Source organism: Astatotilapia calliptera, chromosome 14, assembly GCF_964374335.1.
Source record: "Astatotilapia calliptera chromosome 14, fAstCal68.1, whole genome shotgun sequence".
NCBI lineage: Eukaryota > Metazoa > Chordata > Actinopteri > Cichliformes > Cichlidae > Astatotilapia > Astatotilapia calliptera.
Genome location: NC_137435.1, coordinates 28932756 through 28943983, shown reverse-complemented (window position 1 = coordinate 28943983; position 11228 = coordinate 28932756). Strand labels below are relative to the sequence as shown.

Sequence of the window (11228 nt, the reverse complement as noted above, 5' to 3'; positions counted from 1 at the left end):
TCAGTCCAACGACACTCGATCCATAAAACTTAAGTGCCTCGATGACCTTGGACTAATGCTGAGTATAATGTGGGGCAAGGAAAAAATCCAAAATGTATTTGTCAGCCTAATCAAAGAGATGTTAGCATTGGATCCAAACCAGCGCATAACACCCTCGGAGGTTCTCCACCACCCCTTTTTCAGTCCTGGCCTCTCTAAGAGTTCTCCCTGACATGAGTAGCAAACGGGGACCAAACCTTGTGGTCTCTCAGCAGCCTTCAAAACAGAAAGATCATAGAGAATCAATCTCCAGCATTGCTTCAACCACGGACAAAAATGACAAAAACACAAACAGGGATTGTAAAAAGCCATTAACAGCAGATTACATTGCAAGAATTAATTAAGCTGCTCCAATAATGATCACTTTGGCTTTTTTGTCTTTTTTAATTTTCACTCCCCCCACCCCAACCAGTCGCGACAGATGGCTGTCCCTTTAAGAGCCTGGTTCTGTCGAAGGTTTCTTCCTTTTAGAAGGGAGTTTTTCCTTCCCACTGTCGCTCATTGCTTGCTCATAGGGAATCACTTGATTGTTGAGGTGGCCAAAACTCTAGGGGAACTAGCAATTCTTGTGAAAATTGAAAAGGGAAAAAAAGCCTAAAAACATAAAAACAACTGATGAATATGTTCTTGAACTAAGGCACAATTTTGCTTAAAATCCATTAAGTAATCTCTGTGTCAAGTTCTTACCAATATTCAAAGCGGAGCAGCGGACAACTTACCATTACATCAGTCCTTCAATCAGACATAATTTGATCCAAATTGGAAATAAACTGGATGTTTATTAAATAAACCAGCTTTAAGCATCATCTAATTGTTGTTTGTAACTCTTTTTAAATATAGTGCTAACCTTTAGCCTCCTAGTAGACATACATGTTTTATAAATGGGAAAATCCTCTTTTCTTTAGAAAAGTTAAGCTCTGACCTTGAAGTCAAGGTCCCTGAGATTTAAACCTTACAGAGATTTTTAGTAAATGCTACCATGGTATTAATTAAAAAATTCTACATTGTCTCGTTCTTGAGCTATTGCATTCACAAACTTGGGTGTCCACAGCGCCCCGCCATATACCAGACTCAAAAGATTATGAGGTAGGTGTTTTGTTTTTGTTTGTTTGTTTTTTAAGTTTTTTCATAAAGATTACAACATAAAAATAACACAATTGGGAATATTATTGTCATTTTTGAAAACACTATTTTGATGTTATCTAATGCAGTGCAAAAAATAAATAACTAAATTGATAACTGGCACTGAGTCTTCTGTGTGCACACATTCTGCATCAACACACAGGGAGACACTGAGACTTCAGAAATTTTTCACTGTGTTTGTCTATACAGCCACAACTTTCAGATTTTTCACAAACAAGCAGCATGGATTTTGTCCTCATCATTTCAGCTAGAAGTACTTTATAAGGGGGTCTTTCAAGTGAACATTGAACAGGTACAGGTGCTTGAAATCCTTGAAAATGCTCGTTCAGGAGTTAGGCCTTTTTCATACAATCCCCCCATTTTCAAAGGCTCAAATTGGATTGAACAAGCAAGTTTTTTTGTTAATAATTGACCGTTTGGAGTGTAGAACTCATAGATATCAAATGTTGTTTCCTCCCTTGCGAGGCCTTTACTGTATCTGCCTTCAGTTCTGGTTGCTTTGCACTGTGAAGCTATTTGAAAGTATTTGTCAAAGAACAATGAGCACTAGATATCCACTAGATGGTGTTATAGTAAAACACAAGCATAACCCTCACTTAGACAATTTTACCTGATACACAGTTTGTGACCATGTATTTACTCTTCTGGCACTTTGCCTTCACAATTTTGTATTAATTTCACTACCTTTTGGCATGATCACCTTTTAATTTGTTTCTCACATTTGTGACAAAGACACTGCACTGGAGGCAAACAAGACTGTGTAAATACATTCAGCAAGTTGGATTAGTTTCCAGTTTCTGCTGAATACAAGCAAAAACCAGTCACTTCAGAAAGATGTTCAGAATAAAATCTGTAAAACTGCCAAAGAGCAGCACGTGAAGGTAACCGACATGAAGATAACAACAGGGTAACAAATGCAAGTGAATATGAGCATCTTTTTATTTCGCAGCCTTCCGTAAAGACGCTGAAACACACACTGTAAAAAAAATCCGTAAAAATACAGTACTATCTACTGTATAAACGTGAAGGAATTTTCCGTATTAGTCATTTACAGGTATTTTTCTGTATTTCTCAACTACTGCAATGCATTCTTTCAGGCTTCATCTGGATTTTGGACTCTGAAGTTGGAGAAACTGTCTTCAAATTTCTGTGGTAAGTATTAAAACTCATGTTTCCTTTTATCAAAATAATATTTTTCAAAAGACTCTGCGTTTTTATTTAGAAAGAATTGTTAATTTATTTGTTAACTGGTTTCGGCTGTCTCCAGACAAGTCAGGAATATTTTGCTGACTCATTTTTAAAAAAATAATTGTTATTTAGGTTTAACATGACTTAAGCTTTATTTTAGTTAATGTTAAAATAATTTTTACTGTGATACCACCAGTTTTGCCCTTCAGTGGCTGAACCAGTTTTCATAAATATTATAGTTAGCTGTCTGTGTCTCTCTGGGTATTACACAGCTGTGACTGCTAACTAGCTAATTAGCGAAAGTCAGCGATGTGGATAACTGGGGAAAGTGAGAACTTATGGTCCTAGAAATTATTCTAGGACTCTCATAAGTACTGTATCAATACCCATGTTTTACAGTTGGCTCTACTGTACACTTTAAAGGGTTTCGGGCAAAGTTACACTAACCCTAGTTTAACCCTCAGACCTTCCTGGCTGACGCTAGCAAATGCTAATGTAGCATTAGCTTTTGCTGATGATACTTTAGCAGCACTCTGATTTGGGCTGCTAAAGTAAATACTTTTAGCTAGCTGACCAGCATAGATTATTTCGGTGGTTAACAGACTGTAGTGGTAATATTATTGAAAGTATAGTTTCACCTCACCACATGTCTATTTTGTAGCACATAGAAATGTTTAGTTAATATTTATAGACAGACACATTTTCCCTGTAACTGTGTTTTTACTCCAGCATTTGTTGAAAATGTAATTTATGAAATGTTGAGCAGCATTTCTAGTATGTGGAATACTTTTGTCACCCCACTGTGCAAATATGATTAAATACTAATAATTATTACTAAAAAAAATTCAATAATAAATCAATAATAACTATTTCTTGATTGAACTATAATGTAAGCGCAGTGCTGGTGTGCAGGGGCTTTATATGCCTTGTCTATATCAAGCTTTTAGCCAAATATAAGCAGAGATATTTGTATCTTTCTTAAAAATCCAGATCCTTACAGATTATTTGAGAAATGGTTCAACAGCTATCACTACTTGACTCTAAGTCCTGCAGTGGAAAAATATCCCTTATTTCACCTTTGATCACACACTTTGGTTTTCCAGTGCAGAGCAATGAAAGACTTCACCAAGTGAAAAAAAAGATGAAGATACAAGCTGGTAATGATCCAGAGCAGCTGGTCTCAGGAAATGAAGAAAAACCCTGACCACCTTCTCTACAAACACAAGGTGAGTTTAATGTTGTGGTTGATTTCGTTTTTCAAGGTACCGGTATGTATGTTACTTTAATTATAAACTGCTTTTGTTGCAACAGAATGGTGTTATGTGTATGCAACTACGTGAATTATAATCCTTTGTAGGGCTGTGTGATATGACCAAAATCTCACATCCCAATATAAGACATTTCTCTCCTGATAACGATATATATCACAAAATAGTGCATTTTCTGTAAATTCTGTGATTCTCGGGCAACTCGACTTATGTGAAGTGTTTTCAGTTGGGCGTCGTGTACCTGGAGTCGAGTGTTTTGACCGATGCATGAAACGATACATTTTTAGACATGAGTTTAAACGGCTGCCATTTTCTTTCTGAGTATTTATTTCACGGCGTGCTGCGAGGAAAAGCCTGTTCTAACGTTTGAGTCTAAGGATTATTTTGAGCATTTTCATTAATGAAGTGAATGTAATTCAGTAATCAAAGGTGTTTGGCTATAACTGACTACATGTGTATACTGTATCATAAGTGGACAGACATGGATGTAAACCACACCTTAACCATTTGGCTGAGGCAAAACTACCACAAGGCAGTGATTCTAACTAAAAGGTACTATGGATATTATTACATGTGAACATATAGTTAAATATGACATTTTTTGTTTGTCGGGTGTCCTGTTTGAAGAAAACACTTGGTAGCCACTTGAATGAATGTAAATAAACACATTTACATGAGGGCAACCTGATTTTAAGGAAATAAAAATGCTCAAATTTGAAAGCTTGTGAGTTATTTTGTTCATGTATCAGCTGTTTAGTAGTTTTATGACAAGATGGATGCTGTCATTATATTTTAGTATAGTTTTAGAGTTGAGGAGAATAAAAGAATATTTAACATTAATTGTACCAATGTTGTTGTGTACGAAGCACAAATTAATTTAAGTTTTAATTTATGAATTTTTGAGTACATGGTGTACTAGGTTGTAATTGCATAGAAATGTACGTTCAAGGATATAAAGAACTATATTTAATGAGTTACAGTGAAAAGAAGTGCTTGGAAATAGTAATATAAACAGAAATTTCAAATTTTCTATTTACGGAAAATATCAGTTAATGATACAGAAAATATACTGTGAATAAACGGAATCTTCCGTTTTATAGCTGAAGGAAATGTCCGTAAATAGTACAGAGAGTATACTGTAAATCTACAGAATTTTCCGTTTTATCGTTTACAGAAAAGTCCGTCAAACTTCCGTAAAAAAACAGAAAATGTACTGGCAGAAAATTACCAGGACATTTTCCGTTTTTCTACGGAATATTTTTTTACAGTGTGGTTCTGCCAGAGGTTTCTTCCTGTTAAAAGGGAGTTTTTCCTCTCCACGGTCGCTCATAGGGATCAATTGGGTACAATAACTTTGTTGCTTTTTGGTCCGTCACATTGACCAAAAAGCAACATGTTCTTAATAGAGTGGCAAGTGAGTGTTTTACATTTTCCATCTGTGAACGGTAGCTTCTACTGCTCATTTATTGATTTGGCACCAATTTGGCACAAAATAAAGAAAACTTTAAACGACAACAAATGTTCTCGTCTTTCTTCAAGTCATTTTCAATAAACAAATTCAATAAATCAAATTGCATTCAGTTATTCTTGTATTTCCTCGCGTAATTAGTGGCTATCTAGTCAGTAGCCCAAAGTGCAATATGTTAGCTACTAATAATATCTTTGTATTGTTTTTCTTTGGACCGATGCTCACATCGATGCTTCTGTTTGTTGTTGTGGAAAAATAATTTAAACATCGAAACCAAACCGATTTTCTGAGATTTATTTTAAGAAATTTCAAACCTCTGCAAAGGGATCAATAAAGCCGTCGTGTGGATACAATCTTGTCTATTCAGTGGTTGGGAGTGAAGTTCTCACCTTCATGTAGGCACCAGCGTGATAATTAAGTGTGTCAGCAAGACCAGGTATTTAAGGAGCGGCTGTGGCAGCAGCCAAAGTAACTGCTGTTTCCCTTTCAAGCTTCCTAGTTTTTCCTGGAGTTCAGCCTTCAAGTTGATTCTTCCCTCCCTTAATTCAATTTACTTATTTGTAAGCTACATGTATGCTCACTAACAAAGCTAAATGAGCTAAAGCTAACGGTGCTCTTTAAATTTGAAGAAAATCCAGTTCACTTTCTTTTCTCATCAGTCCTCTCGATTGTGTCTTGTAGCAGGTTTTTGGCTTTAACACATCAAAGATCTGATGGGTTGAGTTGGCCATAAGGCTCGTCAAAGTTTAATAGTGGTGGCTTATTGGGAAAAACAGTCCTGACAAAGTCAATCAGCCCCTCCTCCCAAACATTAATGGATGATGCATGCATGAATACTCAGCAAACATCATCTATAAAAAAGGATCTGTATGTTCTGTATGTTCTGTATGTTCTGAATCACCATAAAGTTGCTAATAGCAAGAACACAACACAGCCGGGGGTCTGCCACTCTTTGTTTATTCAGATCTCTTTTCACACAATACTCTTGTTGCTTCTGAGCCTCTCGTTTTACTAAAGGTTATGATGGAGCAGCAAGACTGAACCAGTGGCTGGATAACATGAGGAGGAAGGAGTGGAGACCTGCACAAACATCATGTCTTTAAAGTGCTCGCTTTAAAACAGAATGCTTTCTAAGAGTGAAAGTTTAAGAAAATCTAACTGTAATATTTAACATGCCTACTCTCCTTTCCCCCTATTTGTACTAATTTAGGGAGCACAGCAGTTGCAGCCATTTTAAGGTTTGTTTTTTGTTTTTTCTCAGGCGAGGTCATCTGTCAGAGGGGCAAGAGGCAATATTTTGGTAAGTACTGACACAGAGGTAAGTGACTCTCCAGGTTTATTAAAGAAGGAATCAGAGTTTGGCAGTGCTGTTAAAAATTCAAAATGATTAAATTTAAAAAATAGAATTTCTTTCATTTCAATATTAGAAAACCAGACTGTTTATATTCAGTGTTATTTATGTCATTTAAATTTAAATGCTCATTTTTGTTTTGTGTGTGTTGTTGACGAGTATTAAGACTAAGACACAGATTATTTTCTGTCCCAAGGAAGGTCGATACGTTGGCCTTTAGCCAAAAGCAGACAGACAACTCTGATCAGCAATTCTTTCAGGTTTGTCTGTTTTGATGATGCTATTAATTGTTATTATCCTTTATCCAGGTAACTTTCAGAGAGGAGCGAAGCCAGCGTGCTCTGTAAACTCTCATTAAAAAAAAGATAAGTACATATTGATTTTATATTATTATGACAGCTCCTCCTCAGTGAACACTTCCTCTAGTTGCTGAAATCATTTACTAATTTTTTTCTTCCCATTTGTCTTTTGTTTTTCAGAGAAAACAGAGAGGAGACAAGGTGACATTAAGACCTAAGACAGGACGGATTGAACCCTTTCTCGTAAAAAGATAAGTATTCACTCTGCTTTTAATCAGAATATTGATAAATATCTAAAATTCTGCTCACCTGGTTGATAAAGTTACTAAAACGATTCCCTCTTTACTGTCATTTGTCCTTTAGAGAGAAGATGAGGAGAGTGAACGTCAGCAAGAATGAACAAAGTGGTAAGTAGTAAATAGTGTTTACGGTTGTTTCTAAAATATCCCAAACATTAAAAAATCGTTGAGGTTTTAACTTTTATTCTTTCTTTTCTGCCTCTTGTTTCTAAATGTCAGGAAAAAGAGCCAAGATGAGAAGAAACTCCACACAGAAGATGTTCCCTCAGTAAAATGGTAAATATATTCATCTTGTTATGACGTTTGCTCACAATAACCAGGAGTGTTCCTGTTGTTCTGAAGTGATTCACTCTCATTTGGTGTTATTTGGTGAAAACAATAAAAAGACCTCTTCAGGTCTTTTTATTGTTTTCTCTCTGCAGAGGAAAGTGATGAGACTGATGAAGAAATACTAAATACAAAGACTGACAAAGGGAACTGAAAAAGTCAAACCAAAACCTATACTGGGGGAAAACTATAGGAAACAGAACTACTGAGGCAAGGAAACACGAGGGGACGGAGATTAACACTCTGACAAGGGACAAAGGGAGACTGACACAATATTTACACACAGGAGGCTGATTATGGGAACTAAGGACACATAGAAACACAGCTGAACCGAATAAGAAATGAACAACAAGTCGAAACAACAGTTCAACAAGTTTCTAAACAGAACAAATAACTTTCAGGATGTTTCAACAATGTGTAAAATGAGTTCTTATCTTTTTTTTGTGAGAGGGCCTTTGATGTTTCTCTTTGGATCCTCCTTCCATCCATTTCTTCAGCTTATCCAATTCAAGATTGGAGCCATCCCAGCTGTTATGGGGCCAGAGGCAGGAGTACAACCTGGACAGGTCAGTCTAACACAGAGAAACAGACAACTATTCACACTCACATTCAACCTAACTGCATCTCTCTGGACTGTGGGATGAAGCTGGAGTACCTGGAGGGAACCACAAAGGTGCCAGGACTGTCTTCTCTCAGGTGACGGCCGTTCACGCTGCTCTGAAGACCCTCAGTTGTCTTTGGATCAAATAACACCAAATGAGAGTGAATCACTTCAGAAACACAGGAACACTCCTGGTTATTGTGAGCAAACGTCATAACAAGATGAATATATTTACCATTTTACTGAGGGAAAATCTTCTGTGTGGAGTTTCTTCGCAGCGTGACTCTTTTTCCTGACTTTTAGAAACAAGAGGCAGAAAAGAAAGAATAGAAGTTAAAACCTCGACGATTTTCAAATATTTTAGGACATTATTTTAGAAACAACCTTAAGCACTATTTACTACTTACCACTTTGTTCAGGCTTGCTGACGTTCGACATGCTTCACTGTATATTATAATCTCAAGCGCTTCCTTGCTGGAGTCGGGCTCCGGATGCTGCTCTCTTCCTCCGGAGCCTTCCTCTTAGCACGCTTTGCCGACATATTTAGAAAACGGCAGAGCACCGAAGTGAGAACTCTGCCGTCCGCGCTGTAGTCTGTTATTCTCCAGCGGTTCGTCATCTCAGTGTCCTCTGTTCGGTAAACAGTGGAGATGACTCTGGTGACGAGGAGGCCGTCGACAGTCAAGGTGCCGACACAGTTCCTCCGATTTGCCTTCAGCACAGCAAGATCCGCTTTCTCTGGAAGAACTGGAGTCAGGAAGCGTGGATGAGAGCTGGAGCCCGCAGGCGGCAGCATCATGCCAGCTGGTGAGTCCGTAGGAGGAGAAGGAGTGGTGTTCTCTCTCTGGCTCTGCCTCACATGGACAAATGGTGTCGTCACCTGGTCCCGGTGGAACAATCCTTTAAAAGGTATGTAAGGAAAGTCCTTGGACCCCGTCACCAGGTTATGGTAAAGAGTGAGGACCAGGTGGGACATGGAGTCCAGTTGGCTGCTGCTCAGTTCACGGTTCCTCAAGTTAATGACGACCATCTGAGGAGCAGTGATTGGACTCACCAGCTCAGCTACGAGAAAGCAAAGCATGCGTGTACGTTAATCATGTGATCACACAAATTAAAGCCTGAATTTAAATTGTCCAGACATGGCTTTACATCATCATAAGCTCTTCCACACACAAACAGTAAGAAGCTCCCAGCAGAACTCATTGTTTATGAAAGCCTTCACCTTTTTTGGTAAAAGTTTTCATGCGGTGTAAGGCTGCATGGACTTTCACTGAGGTTTTAATACGCATTCACATTAAGGAGCAATATCTTCATATTAGTTGAGCACCGATATTTTGAGAATAAAGCAGCTACATTTAGGTGAGAAACCTTCCACCACCTCATTGCAGGCACACACTGTTTCAATCTCAAACTCATCCAGCGACTCTGTGAACTTTTAAAACTCCATTCTCCAGCTTTATAAAATTCACAATCTATGAAACTTTCAGGTATAACTCAGCGCCAGCAGCCCAAACATGTCAACTCAAACCCTCTACATGCAAAAACGGCCGCGCGCTGACGTCAACGTCCTCCAACGCTTTACGTCGTTTCCAGGGCGCGTGCATTCAATTGGGTTTTTTTTCCAGCAATTTAAAAAAAAACATGGCGCCATCTTTATAGTGTACTGGCACATGTTAAAATTGATGTTACTCAAGTATGAAACATCTCATCCTAAACGTTAACACTCATGAAGTCCTACTTCCAAACAATAAAAGACAAAAATCTAAGTTGTATTTGTTTGCTAGCACTCTGACATATTAGCCTGCTGCACTCACCATAGCATTGATCTATCACCTCGTCAATGAAAAGGGAGAGCAGGTGCATCTCGCGACTGAAGTTTGTAGAAGTCATTTTGCAAATCCTTCTTGAAGATTTTCAAACGTTGGCTGTAGTTTGAAAAATCCGAGTTTTCACAGCACTAGTGGGAAAAAGCTCCTGTTTGCGCTCAAACGTGAAACCCGAATTCCAATTTTGCCTCCTGCTTTTATACCTGCACTCAAACACGTCATCATCACCATGACTCCCAGTGGCACCGAAAATCAATTTTATTTATTTAAAATAAAGTTCGTCTAATTATCATAGCTTTTTCAAAAATATGTATATTTCTCATTTTGTTTTACTGTTTTATTCATCCTTTATAAAAAATATGTTGCCAAACTTTGTCGTTTTAATTCTTTAAAAAAATCATTAATTCACCAGTTTACAAAAATGAAGATCGATATCTGAAATTTAAATAAATAAATAAATAATTACAATTGATAATGGATTTTTAGCATTAAAGAATAGTTTTTCAATGCGCTTTAAATGTTATCAGAGCCGATGTTGTGCCAAAAAGTGATCGCAGTCCAAAAAGTGATTTACGGTATTGAAACGTTTGTTTGTGTCATGACATTTGTAAACAGTTGATGTTTAAGGTGCAGTTCACGTGGAAGCCAGAGGAGGGTGGTGTTGTGCGCATAATACAAAGTGATGACGAAACCTAAAAGACGGTGTCATGTCTGCTCCCTGAAGCAATCTCATAACAGTTTCAATCTATTTCAACCCAGTTAGCACATTTCTGTTATGAAGTTTAATAATTTTTTGGCAGTAAACTTTTAAATCCTTTTATTATGAATATCACATTTTCAGATTTTCAAGAGAGACCAGACCAATAGGGCAGCAGAAATCACAAAAATAAATAAATAAATAAGAGTTTTATAAAGATTAAAACAGTAAAAAAAAAAAAGAGAGAGACTGGAATGATTATGATGTATAACACAGAATATGTACAATAACAGAGTCATAAACACACCTAGAAAACACGTGATACTTTTTATTTCATCTATAACCTCTGTGCAAATTTTGTTGACTGCAAAGTGTTTATGAATATGTTTTTAAAAGCTGGTTATCTGACTGTCAGTTAATAGCAATTAAAAAGAAATTTTTATTATTCCTAAATGGAAAAAGTCCATTATGAATTTTTGTTATGAATTTCATTTATCAATCCACCTCCTCACTGCTCTTTCCCGGTGCAGCAGCCAGAGCTGGATCAAGCAGCCAGATGGCTTCTGGAGGAAGACTAACTGCAACAAAGGGTCTCTGGGAGGCTGCTCAGGCACAGCAGCTGAAAAATCAAAGATGAAATAAAAACTGGACCTGATCATGGTGCTGCATGAGACAAAAAGTCTAGATGATAAACCAGTGTATGAATTGGTAACACTGCTTAT

At 37.3% G+C, this 11228-nt stretch overlaps 1 long non-coding RNA gene across 1 annotated transcript; it reads right to left on the bottom strand.

Annotated features, from left to right (window-relative positions):
- Positions 1–6371: 6371 nt before the first annotated feature.
- On the bottom strand, positions 6372–8691 carry LOC145420087 (uncharacterized). The gene is made up of 4 exons (XR_013901370.1): positions 8391–8691; positions 8219–8279; positions 8038–8117; positions 6372–7954 (listed from the first exon to the last, which is right to left on the bottom strand). It is a non-coding gene; the product is annotated as an uncharacterized LOC145420087 (long non-coding RNA).
- Between the last annotated feature and the right edge of the window lie 2537 nt (positions 8692–11228).